Source organism: Homarus americanus, unplaced genomic scaffold, assembly GCF_018991925.1.
Source record: "Homarus americanus isolate GMGI-L3 unplaced genomic scaffold, GMGI_Hamer_2.0 scaffold58413, whole genome shotgun sequence".
NCBI lineage: Eukaryota > Metazoa > Arthropoda > Malacostraca > Decapoda > Nephropidae > Homarus > Homarus americanus.
This window is the reverse complement of record NW_024714577.1, coordinates 6599-21470: the sequence shown is the minus strand read 5'-3', so window position 1 is coordinate 21470 and position 14872 is coordinate 6599. Positions and strand designations below refer to the sequence as shown.

The 14872-nt window shown below is 39.1% G+C and overlaps 2 non-coding genes across 2 annotated transcripts; one reads left to right on the top strand and one right to left on the bottom strand.

The window, feature by feature from the left end:
• Nucleotides 1-1018: 1018 nt before the first annotated feature.
• On the bottom strand, nucleotides 1019-1090 carry Trnap-ugg. Its single transcript has one exon. It is a non-coding gene; the product is annotated as a tRNA-Pro (tRNA).
• A 920-nt stretch (nucleotides 1091-2010) lies between these two features.
• Trnah-gug lies at nucleotides 2011-2082 on the top strand. Its single transcript has one exon. It is a non-coding gene; the product is annotated as a tRNA-His (tRNA).
• The last annotated feature ends 12790 nt before the right edge of the window (nucleotides 2083-14872 follow it).

Genomic DNA, 14872 nt, shown 5'->3' with positions numbered 1-14872 from the left:
GTCATTTACATAAACATCCTGACACTACTCTTAGCTGTCAGCGTCTCGTGTCAACTGGTCTACTGTGATTGGTTTATGGCGTGACACATGATGCAGAACTAGACATCATTAACCCCTTGTGTACGGCGCCCCTTCTGTGCTGAATAATATCGTCTGGCGTTAACCAAATAAAGTATTAGAAGTGGCGTCCCTGTACTGAAGGTGTTAGCGGAGATAATCTATTAAGAGTGACGGTAGACGCAGCGAAGGAAGTGAGGAAATAGGAAAAAAGGGAAGAAATTATAGTAAAATAAAAACAAACTAAAATAAGAGAAGAGAAGAGAAAAGGACAAAACATTAGTAACACACTTAACAAAAACATAGAATCTAAATAGTGCAATATAAAAGTCCACGAATAAGAGACAGGAAAATGGTAAAAATCCTTACATTAAAGTGTATAAAAATCTTAAAAGAGGGATGGGTAAAATTCTCAGAGAAAATCACTGGCAAGCGAGTAAAAAAATGGTGATAATAAAAGAGATATATTACGGTGGATGGCAAGATTAGCTTCGTGGAGGATGACCTGACCTGACCTAACCTGACCTAACCTAACCTAACCTAACCTAACCTAATCTTATAAATGATAGCAGGAGATTAAACACGTAATGAGGCTACTGGACTGGTGGTATATTTAGAGGTTGAGGAAATAGGACTAATGACAAATGGTTCCCCAAACCTTCCTCGACACACAACCCCCACAACAAACATACTACCAAAACAACCATCTACCACAGTTAACAGAGCTATCATCTACTTCACTATCACACGTGCTGGAAGGAACAGTCCTGCCCTCAAACACAAACTCACTACATTATTACCCCGGCTTATTGTTTCATTAATTTACACACCTGGTAAAACTATACAAGGATTCTTTAAGTCCATGGATTTGATCTAAGAATCTTTTGGCGGCTACAGACACAAACGAGTTGCTGAAGTTAATAAAGATGTTATGAAGTTTCCAACATCTAACATAACGAACGGGCCTGTCCGGGATTTGAACCCGGGACCTCCTGCACCCAAAGCAGGAATCATACCCCTAGACCAACAGGCCGTTGAGTAATAATGAGAAGATAGATAGATTTAAGGAATTGATTCCATGCAATGATAACGTGAGTGACGTGGATTTGATAACCAGCTCGGGTCAGATGTGACAAGGGTGTTATCCAATGTAACCCCACTAAACGTCGCAGCTTTTCTCCAGTTACTCTAATTTTCTCCTGTAAAACGTCTCCTGGACCCTACCTGGAAGACGCCTCCTGGACCCCACCTGAAAATCGCCTCCTGGACCCCACCTGTAAGACGTCTCCTGGACCCCATCTGGAAGACGACTCCTGGACCCGACTTGGAAGACGCCTCCTGGATCCACTTGGAAGACGCCCCCTGGACTACACCTGGAAGACGCCCCCTGGACTACACCTGGAAGACGCCTCCTGGACTCCACATGAAAAACGCTTCATGGACTCCACCTGAAAGACACCTCCTGGTCCCCACTTGAAAATTGGCCCCTGGATCCCACCTGCAAGACGTCTCCTGGAGCCCACCTGAGAGACGTCTCCTGGAGCCCACCTGGATGAAGTCTTCTGGACCCCAACTGGAAGACACCTGGACCCTACTGAAATAAGACTCCTGAACTCCACTTGTATGACGCCTCCTGGGCCCCACGTGAAAGACGCCTCCTGGACCCCACCTGGAACACTCCTTCTGGACCCCACCTGAAATATGGCTCTTGCACCCTACCTGAAAGACGGCTCTTGGACTCCACCTGGACCCCGCTTGAAAGACGCCTCCTGGGGCCCACCTGGATGACACCTGGACCCCACCTGGAAGACGCCTCTTGTACCCCACTTGGCAAACACCGCCTGGCCCCCACCTACCCTGATCTATCATAACCTGTTCTAACCTATCCTAAGCGAACCTAATCTGTCGTAGTCTAAACTAATATCTCCTGAGTCACTACAATGTGAGTCAGCGGCCGTGATCGTATAGTGGTTAGTACATTGCGTTGTGGCCGCAATAACCCAGGTTCGAATCCTGGTCACGGCATGGGGGTGACTCTAAGAACCTTTTGGCGGCTACAGACCCACGAGTTGTTGAAGATTATAAAGATGTTATGAAGTTTTTAACATCTAACATAACGAAAGGGCTTGTCCAAGATTTGAACCCGGGACCTCCTGCACCCAGAGAATTAGTGTGTGTGTGTGTGAACGTGACAGTGAGGGAAGAGTTCAATCTCCAGAAGAAAATAAAACAATTCCACAGACTTTGTCTAAAGCTGAGAAAGATTCAAGAATATATTTGAGGTACGAAATCTGAACACAAGAGAGCTGCAGGAGGAAAGACTAGGAGGGGCGAGGAGGGACTGTGGGGAGTGTGAGGGGGGAGGGGGGACTGTGGGGAGTGTGAGGGGGAAGGAGAGACTTTGAGGGGGAGGAGGGACTGTGGGGGAGTGTGAGGGGGGAGGGGGGACTGGGAGAGGTTTAACATAAAACTGTAGGTGCCAACATTACGCTTAACGTCTTAACTATGAGTGGATCTGGTGGCAATATAATGCGTTTAAATTAATATATTCGGTTACGTTTGCCTCAAGTAAAAAGCTACATAGTGTGTGTACTGTTTATGAATAGTAATGTTAATGTTAATAATGGCTAAATAAACATAATTATTTCTGTTTTATCTTTTCAGAATACTTACTTCTTTAAATTTCTTTTACTAAATAACAGAAGTTTGTTTTCATTAGTTTCCTGAAATAAAAAAAATATCTTATACTTAACCACACGGTAAAGGTCTTCCTCGGAAATACTTATTAAATAAAAAACTCCTTGAAAACACGGTAATTATATTTAAGAGCATAACTAAATATATCTTTTTCTATATTCTAGCTTATAATTACATGTATATTGAACCATTTTACGCGTAATTATCTTAAGACTTAGTTATGAGTACTGTACCATGACGCCTGGCCCTGAGTACTGTACCATGACACCTGTCCCTGAGTACTGTACCGTGACGCTTGGCCCTGAGTACTGTACCGTGACACCTGGCCCCTGAGTACTGCGTGTGTACCACGACGCTGTCCCTGAGAACTGTACCATGACGCCTGTCCCTGAGCACTGTACCATGACGCCTGGCCCTGAGCACTGTACCATGACGCCTGGCCCTGAGCACTGTACCATGACGCCTGGCCCTGAGCACTGTACCATGACGCCTGGCCCTGAGCACTGTACCGTGACGCCTGGCCCTGAGCACTGTACCATGACGCCTGGCCCTGAGCAGTGTACCATGACGCCTGGCCCTGAGCACTGTACCATAACGCCAGGCTCTGAGCACTGTACCATGACGCCTGGCCCTGAGCACTGTACCATGACGCCTGGCCCTGAGCACTGTACCATGCCCCATACTTCCATCGGCTGTATCCTGTGCTCTATTACATCTCGGTAACTCTCACACAACACCTGTTAAGTGAAGCATTATATCTCTCTTTGTGTTGTTTATCTGTTTATATCATAACAACATGTAGTTATTATGCACAAATGGATTAATAAGTAAACTAATTTACATCTGGGAATAATGTAATTTGTTGGGTATTTTTATTGTTGTTAATTGAATATGTTAATGAAGTGAAATGTTTATATGTCAATTTACTTATTTGTCAAGTAAGTAATGTTAATGAAGTTGATTTAGTTTACGTAATATAATTTAAATGGTTAGGAAACAAGGTTTTATTTATTATTGTTTTTAATAATAATAATAATAATAATAATAATAATAATAATAATAATAATAATAATAATGATAATAATAATAATAATAATAATAATAATAATAATAATAATAATAATAATAATAATAAATAATAAATAAATGAAAATCAAGAACAAGATCAAGATCAAGATCAAGATCAAAATCAAAATCAAAATCAAAATCAAAATCAAAATCAAAATCAAAATCAAAATCAAAATCAAAATCAAAATCAAAATCAAAATCAAAATCAAAATCAAAATCAAAATTAAAATTAAAATTAAAATCGAAATCGAAATCGAAATCGAAATCAAAATCAAAATTAAAATTAAAATTAAAATTAAAATTAAAATTAAAATTAAAATTAAAATTAAAATTAAAATTAAAATTAAAATTAAAATTAAAATTAAAATTAAAATTAAAATTAAAATCAAAATCAATCAAAAAATCAAAATCAAAAATTAAAATTAAAATCAAAATCAAAATCAAAATCAAAATCAAAATCAAAATCAAAATCAAAATCAAAATCAAAATCAAAATCAAAATCAAAATCAAAATCAAAATCAAAATCAAAATCAAAATCAAAATCAAAATCAAAATTAAAATTAAAATTAAAATTAAAATTAAAATTAAAATTAAAATTAAAATTAAAATTAAAATTAAAATTAAAATTAAAATTAAAATTAAAATTAAAATTAAAATTAAAATTAAAATTAAAATTAAAATTAAAATTAAAATTAAAATTAAAATTAAAATTAAAATTATAATTAAAATCAAAATCGAAATCAAAATCAAAATCAAAATCAAAATTATAATAATAATAATAATAATAATCAAAATAATAATAATAATAATAATAATAATAATAATAATAATAATAATAATAATAATAATAATAATAATGTTAATAATAATAATAAAACGTTAATAATAATAATGTTAAGAATAATAATAAAACGTTAATAATAATAATAATAATAATAATAATAATAATAATAATAATAATAATAATAATAATAATAATAATAATAATATTAATAATAATAATATAATAATATTATTATTATCACTACTGTTATCTACATTAATAACATCACCACACGGGATAAAGGAACTCTTAGACAACTGTACAAGTGTACACCTCCGAGTACACAATTTTAATCAGTAAGAACCATAATATTCGTGAAGGAGAGATGACAAGTTTACAGCAGTGATAAGAGGAGTCTAAGAATGACCAGCACCACAACACTGCGTTATATATTACACAAACTTTGGGATTTTGTCATTAACGTTCAAACAACCTAAGAAAATACTGAAGTAAGATCCTGTCATGGAAAATAGTTAATCAACACTGAAAAGAAAGTCATGCAAATCTCAAGGTATATTTAGTTCTCATTATCTCATAACACAAGATAATTGTATTGTTGGTATTCTGTCTCTGCTTAAAGACACACATTACTACACCACCAGACTAGACATGTGTAGTGTGTACGTGTTGGTGATATATTGTGTACCTGTTGTTATGTTCTATTAGAGTCATGAGACACTAATCCTATTCTCGTGGTTTTAGTTGAATTTTATATTTACTGTTGTAGTTGTTGTTATACCGTAGTAATTAATGTACTTCAAGATCTAAGGAAAGACTCCCAGTACAAGATATGTTTATTTTTCTATATTAAATAACTACTTTTAGATATTCAGGACCGATATGTTTTATATAGTGTGGTAACGTGTTGGTCTTAGTGTTCTGACTAATACACTGCACTGCTGGCCCCATCCTGTGTCCATGTATATACGAAGTCATCTTTCCCTGAGACTAAAATTCAATTTATGTTTAAATGTGCAAACATATGTAGTTAGTTTTTATAATTAACGAAAGGGGAGGCGTCATATTGCTGCCATCACTTACAAGGAAGATTTATCCAGGAATTTAATATCAAGAGTTCCGCCTTATTCCTCCCTTCATATCTGCAGTGGCCGTCGTCAGCAAACATTTCCATTTACTCGTCTGGCGGCTTTCTCCCGTCCCGAACACCACAACAAAGGCTGCTTAGTCTAACCCACTGCTGGTGAGCCTGGGGAGCCTGTCCCATTATACTGGTGTTTCTCTCGTGTTGTCTGTTCTGTCACCAGCACACTTCCTTCTCTCTCCCACCCTCTTCTTCAATCACGGAAAATTGTCATCCAGAACCGGGATTTATAATTCCTGGGGTAACAGTGGACACAAGGACGGGTATGTAGCGTGTTAAGGAGCGATGACTAGCAGGGTAAAGTTGAAGGAGTGAAGACACATCTGCTACTACATATAATTTATTACGTGATAATTATTGATTCTTAAACTCATAGTGTTTCAATAAACTGTTAATTATATTATATCTATTAATTATTTTTACATGAATTCGAGATCAATAACGATTGAAGGAAATCCGCTTTAATCATGATCTGAATTTAACTGCGTCTCTCGTAATGACCGAAAGGTTTGTTCCGATAGGTTAAACCTGTGCTTGCTCAGTAACCAATCTGCTTACGCCCAGTGAGTACATAGAAGCAACCGATAGGATTGCCAGACAAACATGCTGACGACCCTGTTTACCTTTTAATTGCTTTTACCTGTGTTGGAGTCCCAGCCAATCAGAGATCTTGATACACACACAACAGGTTATACTCTCAGTGGTCAAGACTCTACACGATAAGTTTAATACTTGATGCTGGCGCTAAATAAATGTTTGTAACTTTGTGTATTATATTCAGTTGGGTTACAAATTCTATAAATTATCAAAAACTAAATTAATTAATTTGCACCGCCCACTCGACTGCCCGTGACGGAAGTACAGTTTGTCAGACTCATCATTATAGTAATTAACTGCAGCCCACAGGACATTACGTCCAAGAAATTCCAATATAAAATATATTGAAATATGAGTTCCAATTAGTGAGAAAAATGATGTAACAATAACTTTCATTTTGATGAATAATATTACTTCATGATTATAATTTGTCAGGATATCGTAAGTATTTAATGTAAACGGATATTACCTGCAGCTTGTGTCGCCCTGTTTACTGACCACTATCCATATATAACTTACATTAGCCATGTTAAGTGTAATATATTTGTTAGTTTATCGCCATTAGTGTACAACAAAATTCGCTGTATGACCAGGAGTATTTCATTCAAGAGACACTGGAAGTGACAATAGATTTTCCCCGGTATATCATTTGCAGTGTGGAACAACGAGGGCAACAATATCTTGGTTGAACCTGAGGACAAAGTGCAAAGATGGAACAAAATAACTTGAAACATAAACGTGGTGAAGGACGTGAAAATATTGATATAGAGGAAGAACATGTGGACACAAACGAAGAGTAGGACGAAGCACCAGGAGACGACGAGGAACAAGAAGAAATAGTTAGTGGCAGCAGGTGCGGATGTACCACATGGCTGAGGCGAATATTTGATATTGTTTGGAAGCGAGAGAAGGTCCCACTAGACTGGCAGAGAGCAACTGTCTGCCCATCAAGGAATCTTTCTGTTGTTACTTGCGGGGAAAGTAAATGACACCGAGACAAGATTATGGACACGAGTTGAGGAAAGGTGTTGGGGAATTGTCATCATGGCACCAGTAGGAACACCTCGGACCTATGTTTACCTTAACATTATCCCGGAGAAGAGTTGGGAAAGGGATAAGAAAAAATCAATATCAACAACTTCTGCAGAGCTTTGGAACATTACTAAAATGATATAGAGCCAAAGTTAATGAGTGGGATACAAAGCCTGTATCATCAGTGTGAGTTGAGTATTGAACAGAGAAATAGTGAGCGAGCGGTGTGAAGTAGAGACAGGGGCCAGGCAGGGTTGAATACTGTCACCCCTTACACTGAGGAAGTAGCAGTTATCGCTGAGAGTGAGAGACCTGCCAGAGAGACTCTGGATCATAAACTCCCTTTCCTGTTTCAGACTTTATTAGATAAATTTCTCATTACTCACATGGCCGCCGGACGCTTGACTTAATTAGCGGTTACATACCTGTGACACTGTTGAGGTAAATGTTTCACTCTTGGTGTTGTTCCTTAATGACACGACGAGTGCACAGAGTTTATTATAGTGGACCGTGTGGCTGACAAAACATGATCTAGTGTAGGAAAACGTGTTTGTAAAGTAAGGACATAGATATATACATGAATATATACTCATGTTACTGAAGGCCCACTGTAGGAAAAGATGAAACACAGACAAACATCGTTCTTGTTTCCTGTGTTTTATCTCTACAGTAAGATTTAAATGATATGATTTGTGGCATATATTATATACAACGCCAGCTGTGTTGGTATCCTGAAGTACTGTACATACACCATGACTAGTGAACATTCTTGGTTATAATGTCCTTTACCTGAGGATATTACACACATTTCCTCTTGTAATAAAGTTATGCTACACTTGTACACCCACTAAAAAATTATTCTGCACTCTTACGGCGTGATACAATATGACACGGGTGCCGAATTATTTATTAGTGGGTGTACACTTGAACCCATGTCTTCTACCTTGTTATGTGTGTATGTACATCTGTTATGTTTCTTATCATTGGGTTTTGTTTTTGTTTGGGCTTATATTATATTAATACTTTTCATTGTTCCTTTCACTTACTAGAATATTCTCTTGTTCTCTTCCAGATGCCATACTACCCTTGGTCAGTTATATGAACAATACAGCATAGAAAAAGGTCGACTGTAGTCTTCTTTCACCACAATTTATTGTTCATAACTGAAACTGAGTCATAATGGAGAAGTTCCTGAGGCCGAAACGTCTGGATGCTGCGCCGAACTCTCCCACCGCTTCAAAGGAGTGGCGCCACTGGTTCCGGACCTTCAACACGTTCCTTACCTCCATTTCTGCTCTCGAGCCCGACAAGCTAGCCACTCTGCAACTTCGTCTCCCCATCTGTGTACGAATACATAGCCGGCTGTGTCTCGTATGACGCCGCCATTCAGGTTCTGAAGGACTTGTACGTAAAGCCGAAGAACGAAGTGTTCGCCCGTCATCTACTAGCTACCAGGAGGAAACACTCGGGCGAGAGTTTGGACCAATATTTACAGGAACTTCGTCAGCTCAGCAAGTACCGCAGAGGCGAACAGAGACGAGTATATCCGCGACGCTTTTATCAATGGTCTACTATCTCCTATGATCAGACAGCGGCTCTTAGAAAACAAGACTCTTGATTTGGCTATTGCGTTCGACCAGGCTCGTCGCTCGATCTGACTCAAAGAGACTCCGAGTCCTATCTTCGGTCTCTGGCTCCTATGAACGCTTTCGCTGTTACTTCAACTGAGAAAATCGACAGCGATGAGTCTCCCCTCTTAGCTGCCACTCATCAACCAAAGTGTTATTTCTGTGGTGGAGCACTGCATAACCGACTTCAGTGTCCTGTGCGCGATTCAACTTGCCACAAATGCAACAAGAAAGGCCATTTTGCGAAAGTATGCAGATCATCTCGTTACTCACCTGCTACTTCATCTTCCACTTGTGCGGTCTTACACTCTCCTACTTTGGCTTCAATATCTGCGACTTCCCCTGGCTGTCTCGCTCGATCTACCATATATGTGCTTATTAATGACGATACAGCTACAGCCATCGTTGATACCGGGAGCTCAAAATCGTTCGTATCAAACCGCGCTATCCAGCAGTGTCATCCAGTGTCAGGTCGCGTGTCAATGGCCTCGTCGTCCCTATCATGGCCAGTACTAGGTCACTGTACTGTAGATATTACCGTCAAGGGGAAACTCTATCCAGATACTCAACTGACTGTTCTTCCCGACCTACGCAGTGACGCTATTTTGGGTCAAGATTTCATGAGACTACACAGTAGGGTTACAATTGATTTCAGTGAGCCTAAAGAGCACCTCATCATTGTAGCCTAACATCTGCTTTGGTCGATCCACCATCTCTCTTCTCTAATCTGACCTCCCCCTGTAAACCTGTTGCGACGAAGTCAAGACGATTTGGTCAAGCGGACAGCGTTTTCATCCAAGGTGAAGTCGATAAGATGTTGTCGGAAGGAACAATCGAACCCAGCACTTCACCGTGGAGGGCGCAAGTCCTCATCACTACTAATGAGCGGCACAAAAAGCTGCTTGTGTCGACTACAGCCAAACCATCAACAGGTATACCCAGCTGGATGCTTATCCTTTGCCCCGGATAGACGACTTGGTGACTAACCTATCTCGTTACAAGATATTCAGCACTCTCGACCTAAAGAGTGCGCACCATCACACCTCTGTAACATTCCCTTCTGAATGTTATAGTAAAAATTATGATCAAACGAACGATTCCTTATTTCCTCTTTCATTGTTGGTGTTACACGCACACACGCACACACACACACACACACACACACACACACACACACACTCCAGATGAAGACGGTAGGTTATTGAAGTTCTCAGGGAAGAATGTCATTCTTAATACACATGTAAATTAAGCCCTTGATCATTATGACAACACAGAAATATCAATATATTAAACACGGGTGTCAATAATATGTTTATACGTGTAACTATTTTACACACTCGTCCAATTTGGACCCTAAGAGGGTGGACCATCAGTGGAGAACGTTTTACTGTTCCTTTATTTCCCGATTATTCTTTAAATACAACACCATCGTTTTATTGCATATCATTTTACGTCTTTTGATCAGGATATTCTATATCCTTTTCAAACTTTTACAACTGCTCTCTCTCTCTCTCTCTCTCTCCCTCTCTCTCTCTCTCTCTCTCTGCGTATTCTATTTTCTCTTTCAGTATAAATGGTCTCCATTTTCTTGCGTATACTTACATATAATTCTTTAAAAAAATATTTAGGGTAATTTTGCTTTCTAGCTTGTTGCCTTGCAATCCATAAACCAATCTTGATATGTATGTTGTACTGTAGTTCCAGCCGGTGTGTGCGGTGAGCTGGAGTCCCTGTGGTGCGTCTCACATAAAGTGTAGTTTGATTTGACTTCACTTCCAGTTCCAGCCAAAGAAGCCACACAAACCCTTTTGAATGTTTACCTTTGTCTCCTTATAACCAACCAACAGTGCAATCGTGTAAATGTACGACTGATGAGTAGACAGACTGCCAGATGGATTGACAGTAAGGTTGACGGAGAGACAGACAGATGGGATGACAGATCGAATTACTGACAGACAAACAAACGGAGAGGCAATATTCCCCCACACTTATCACCAGGAACATAGAACTGTACACACTACTCCACATACCAGGTGAGATATAACCATATGAAGAGTCAGGTAGTTAGGAATATAATAGGACTTAATGAAGTAAAGAGAGACTTGGTATAACTGACAATTGTCCTTTCAATCGTATTTTGTTTTAATTGTTTTAGTGAATTTTTAAAATTTGTTATTGCCTGAAGTTGTTGAAGGTGTAGTGGCGGTATAGTTTTTGCCAGAGGGACATAAAACGTGATGTATCTCTTAAAAATATTGCACCACTAAACGATATTACGAAGACGCACGCACACACACACACACACACACACACACACACACACATACACAAATGTACCTTTAAAACCAAGTGAAAATAAACCATAAACGCCTTGTTAATGATATAATATTCTCACGCTACAGGATATATGAAAAAAGAATTAGATAGTTAATGAAACATTCTCTTTGTAACTTTCCACACAGACTTGGAGTAATTGTAGGTGGTGGTGTGTGGGCCACCGTCACTCCTGCTGCGTCTCATTAATATGCTAAGTGTCAGAGGAGGATTTACAGCTTCTCTTTCTCCTTGTAAATTCAGAGTAGCTGGTTGTGTAAAATGTTTGAATATACATTATTACACATTTATACATATTTATACAAGAAATAAACATTTAGATAAAAACATTAACAATCGTGCACATGAATAAGCTTACGTACAATATGCACAGTTGTGGACAAAAGGAATTCAGCAGTCAGGCAGGAAGGGGGGGGGGAGGGGGGGAGGGAGAGGGGAGGGGGAGTTGACGATTAAAAGTCTGTGATTTTCTTTATTTATGAAGCAGGCCGAGCTTACATTCACTCCCTGTCGAATTATTTTTGTCCACACTTGTGCACACGTACTGTGTGTGCGTGTGTGTCGTGATGAAAATAATCAACAAGAAGGAGTTGATAAATTCTCCCCAGGTGATCATCGAGAGGTAAGAGCGGCTAATACTGAGGCTCTTCCTCCCACACCATGAGAGTCTTCACCCTCCTCGCGTCTTACACAACATTTTCTTTTCTTTTATGGAATTGGGCACCCCCCTACATCCTTGTGTAAGGTGAAGCGCAGAGGCGTTTACAGCGCCCAACAGGGAAGCATGCTAAGTTCATGCTTGCCTTTATGTCTCATGAGTTAAGGGCGTAGAAGCCTGAAGAGTCAAGGGCGTAGAAGCCTGAATAGTTAATGGCTTATGTCTAAGCAAGTTATTGGAAGCTCCAACAACTTTCCCTGAATAGGAATTCGCAGCTTTCGATTTACAGCAGGTACCGACTATGCTGCTAGGTGAACAGGGACCAAGGGAGGCTGGGAAGTGTGTCCGAACAACTTTCCACCGGCCCGGGAATCGAACCCGTGACATCTCGCTTGCGAGGCAAGAGCGGTACCGCTCTACCCACCGGCGCCCCCTGTAGTAGATGATCATGACACCATCTACAGCATCTTGTCATGTAACTGTAGTAGACGACCATGACACCATCTGCAGCATCTTGTCATATAACTGTAGTAGACGACCATGACACCATCTACAGCATCTTGTCATATAACTGTAGTAGACGACCATGACACCATCTACAGCATCTTGTCATATAACTGTAGTAGACGACCATGACACCATCTACAGCATCTTGTCATATAACTGTAGTAGACGACCATGACACCATCTACAGCATCTTGTCATATAACTGTAGTAGACGACCATGACACCATCTACAGCATCTTATCATATAACTGTAGTAGACGACCATGACACCATCTACAGCATCTTATCATATAACTGTAGTAGACGACCATGACACCATCTACAGCATCTTATCATATAACTGTAGTAGACGACCATGACACCATCTACAGCATCTTGTCATATAACTGTAGTAGACGACCATGACACCATCTACAGCATCTTGTCATATAACTGTAGTAGACGACCATGACACCATCTACAGCATCTTGTCATATAACTGTAGTAGACGACCATGACACCATCTACAGCATCTTGTCATATAACTGTAGTAGACGACCATGACACCATCTACAGCATCTTGTCATATAACTGTAGTAGACGACCATGACACCATCTACAGCATCTTGTCATGTAACTGTAGTAGACGACCATGACACCATCTACAGCATCTTATCATATAACTGTAGTAGACGACCATGACACCATCTACAGCATCTTGTCATATAACTGTAGTAGACGACCATGACACCATCTACAGCATCTTGTCATGTAACTGTAGTAGACGACCATGACACCATCTACAGCATCTTATCATATAAACCTTTCACTGGTTTTAAGAGCCAATAACTATATTCATGAATACTTTATTAATGACAAACATGTTAACCCGTCAGTGAACAGTGCCAGTTTTACGCCGCCGATCTATGCTCCGATCTTACTCGTTTTTAAGGTAACTTTTTCTGTATATATCAAGTGATATATAAAAAAATATTACATAAATATTTAACTGATTTATTATTTTTTTCGGGGAGGGGGGAATGACCACACTACTGTAGGATAAAGTCAAGGAGTTTATAAATCATGGTAACATACAATATATTAATTTAGATATAGAGTAAGTCAAGATACAGACTAAGTCAAATCTGGGTGGTAGAGACCGTAGACTTTTACCGTCCGGGGGTAAAAACATCAAACACTCGTTCGTCAAAATCGGACCTTTCATTTCATTTGTTTTGGCTTATATTTTTACCAAATATATTGAAGGATAGATATTATATAAACGTTTGTCTTGATTTAAATGTTCAGGAGGAGTACATGGAGAGTGTTTTCATTGAATTACGTAACGCCACACGTAATATCCTAGTAGGAGTAATCTACAGAAGACCCCACACTATTGTAAGGAATTTTCTTGATAAATTTTCGGAGCTTATCACTATCAAAAGTTCAGAGAGAAAACATTGCTACATTACAGGAGATTTCAACCTTGATCTATTAAAATCAGAAATCGACACCTCAGTATTAGACCTTCTTGCTACCTGCCATTCTAAACTCTTCTTCAACACTATAACCAAACCTACTAGAGTAAATGCCACCTCTGCCACTGTGATAGATCATATCTGGACGAACAACACCCCTAACAATCTTGCAAGTGGAATTATTTATAACAATATCTCGGATCACTTCCCAGTTTTTGCCATGAATAAAACAGCCACACGACCTGAAATGTCTACTAGAGTCCCAATCCAATGCAGAGACTACTGCACCGACAACGTGCTCCTTTTTGAAAACAACTAAATGAATGCTAACTGGGATCTTGTCTATGCCTCCGACAACGTGAACAGCTGCAACTTCTCTTGCATCTTCAATGCTTGCTTTGATAAATGCTTCCCGCTCAAGACTAAGTCAGTGGAAACTGTATCCATTTCCAAACTCTATATCACAAGCGAAATTAAGATAATGATAAAGGAAAAACACAAACTCCAAAGGAAATTTGCAAAAGACCCTTAACTTTCGGTGATGCTTACCGAAGTATCAGAAATTGAGTAACTCAAGCAGTTAGAAACGCCAGACGTAACTATTATACAAATAAGCTCCAGTCAGCATCAGGCGACAGTAAGAAAACCTGGAATGTAATAAATTCTATTCAGAAAAGGAACACTCAGCCTTCGGCCCCCCACTCAGCTTTTATGATAAATGATTCAGTTGTAACGGAACCATCCTCCATTGCCAACCACTTCAATGAATATTTTATTAATGTTGGCAAAAATCTTGCAGAGAGCATCCCAGATCACCATGAGGAATTGTACTATTCCAGATGATACTAAATGTTACAAAATACTTCCTTGAGATAAATGTATAGTATATATCAGGTGCCCAAAAGAGAGCTC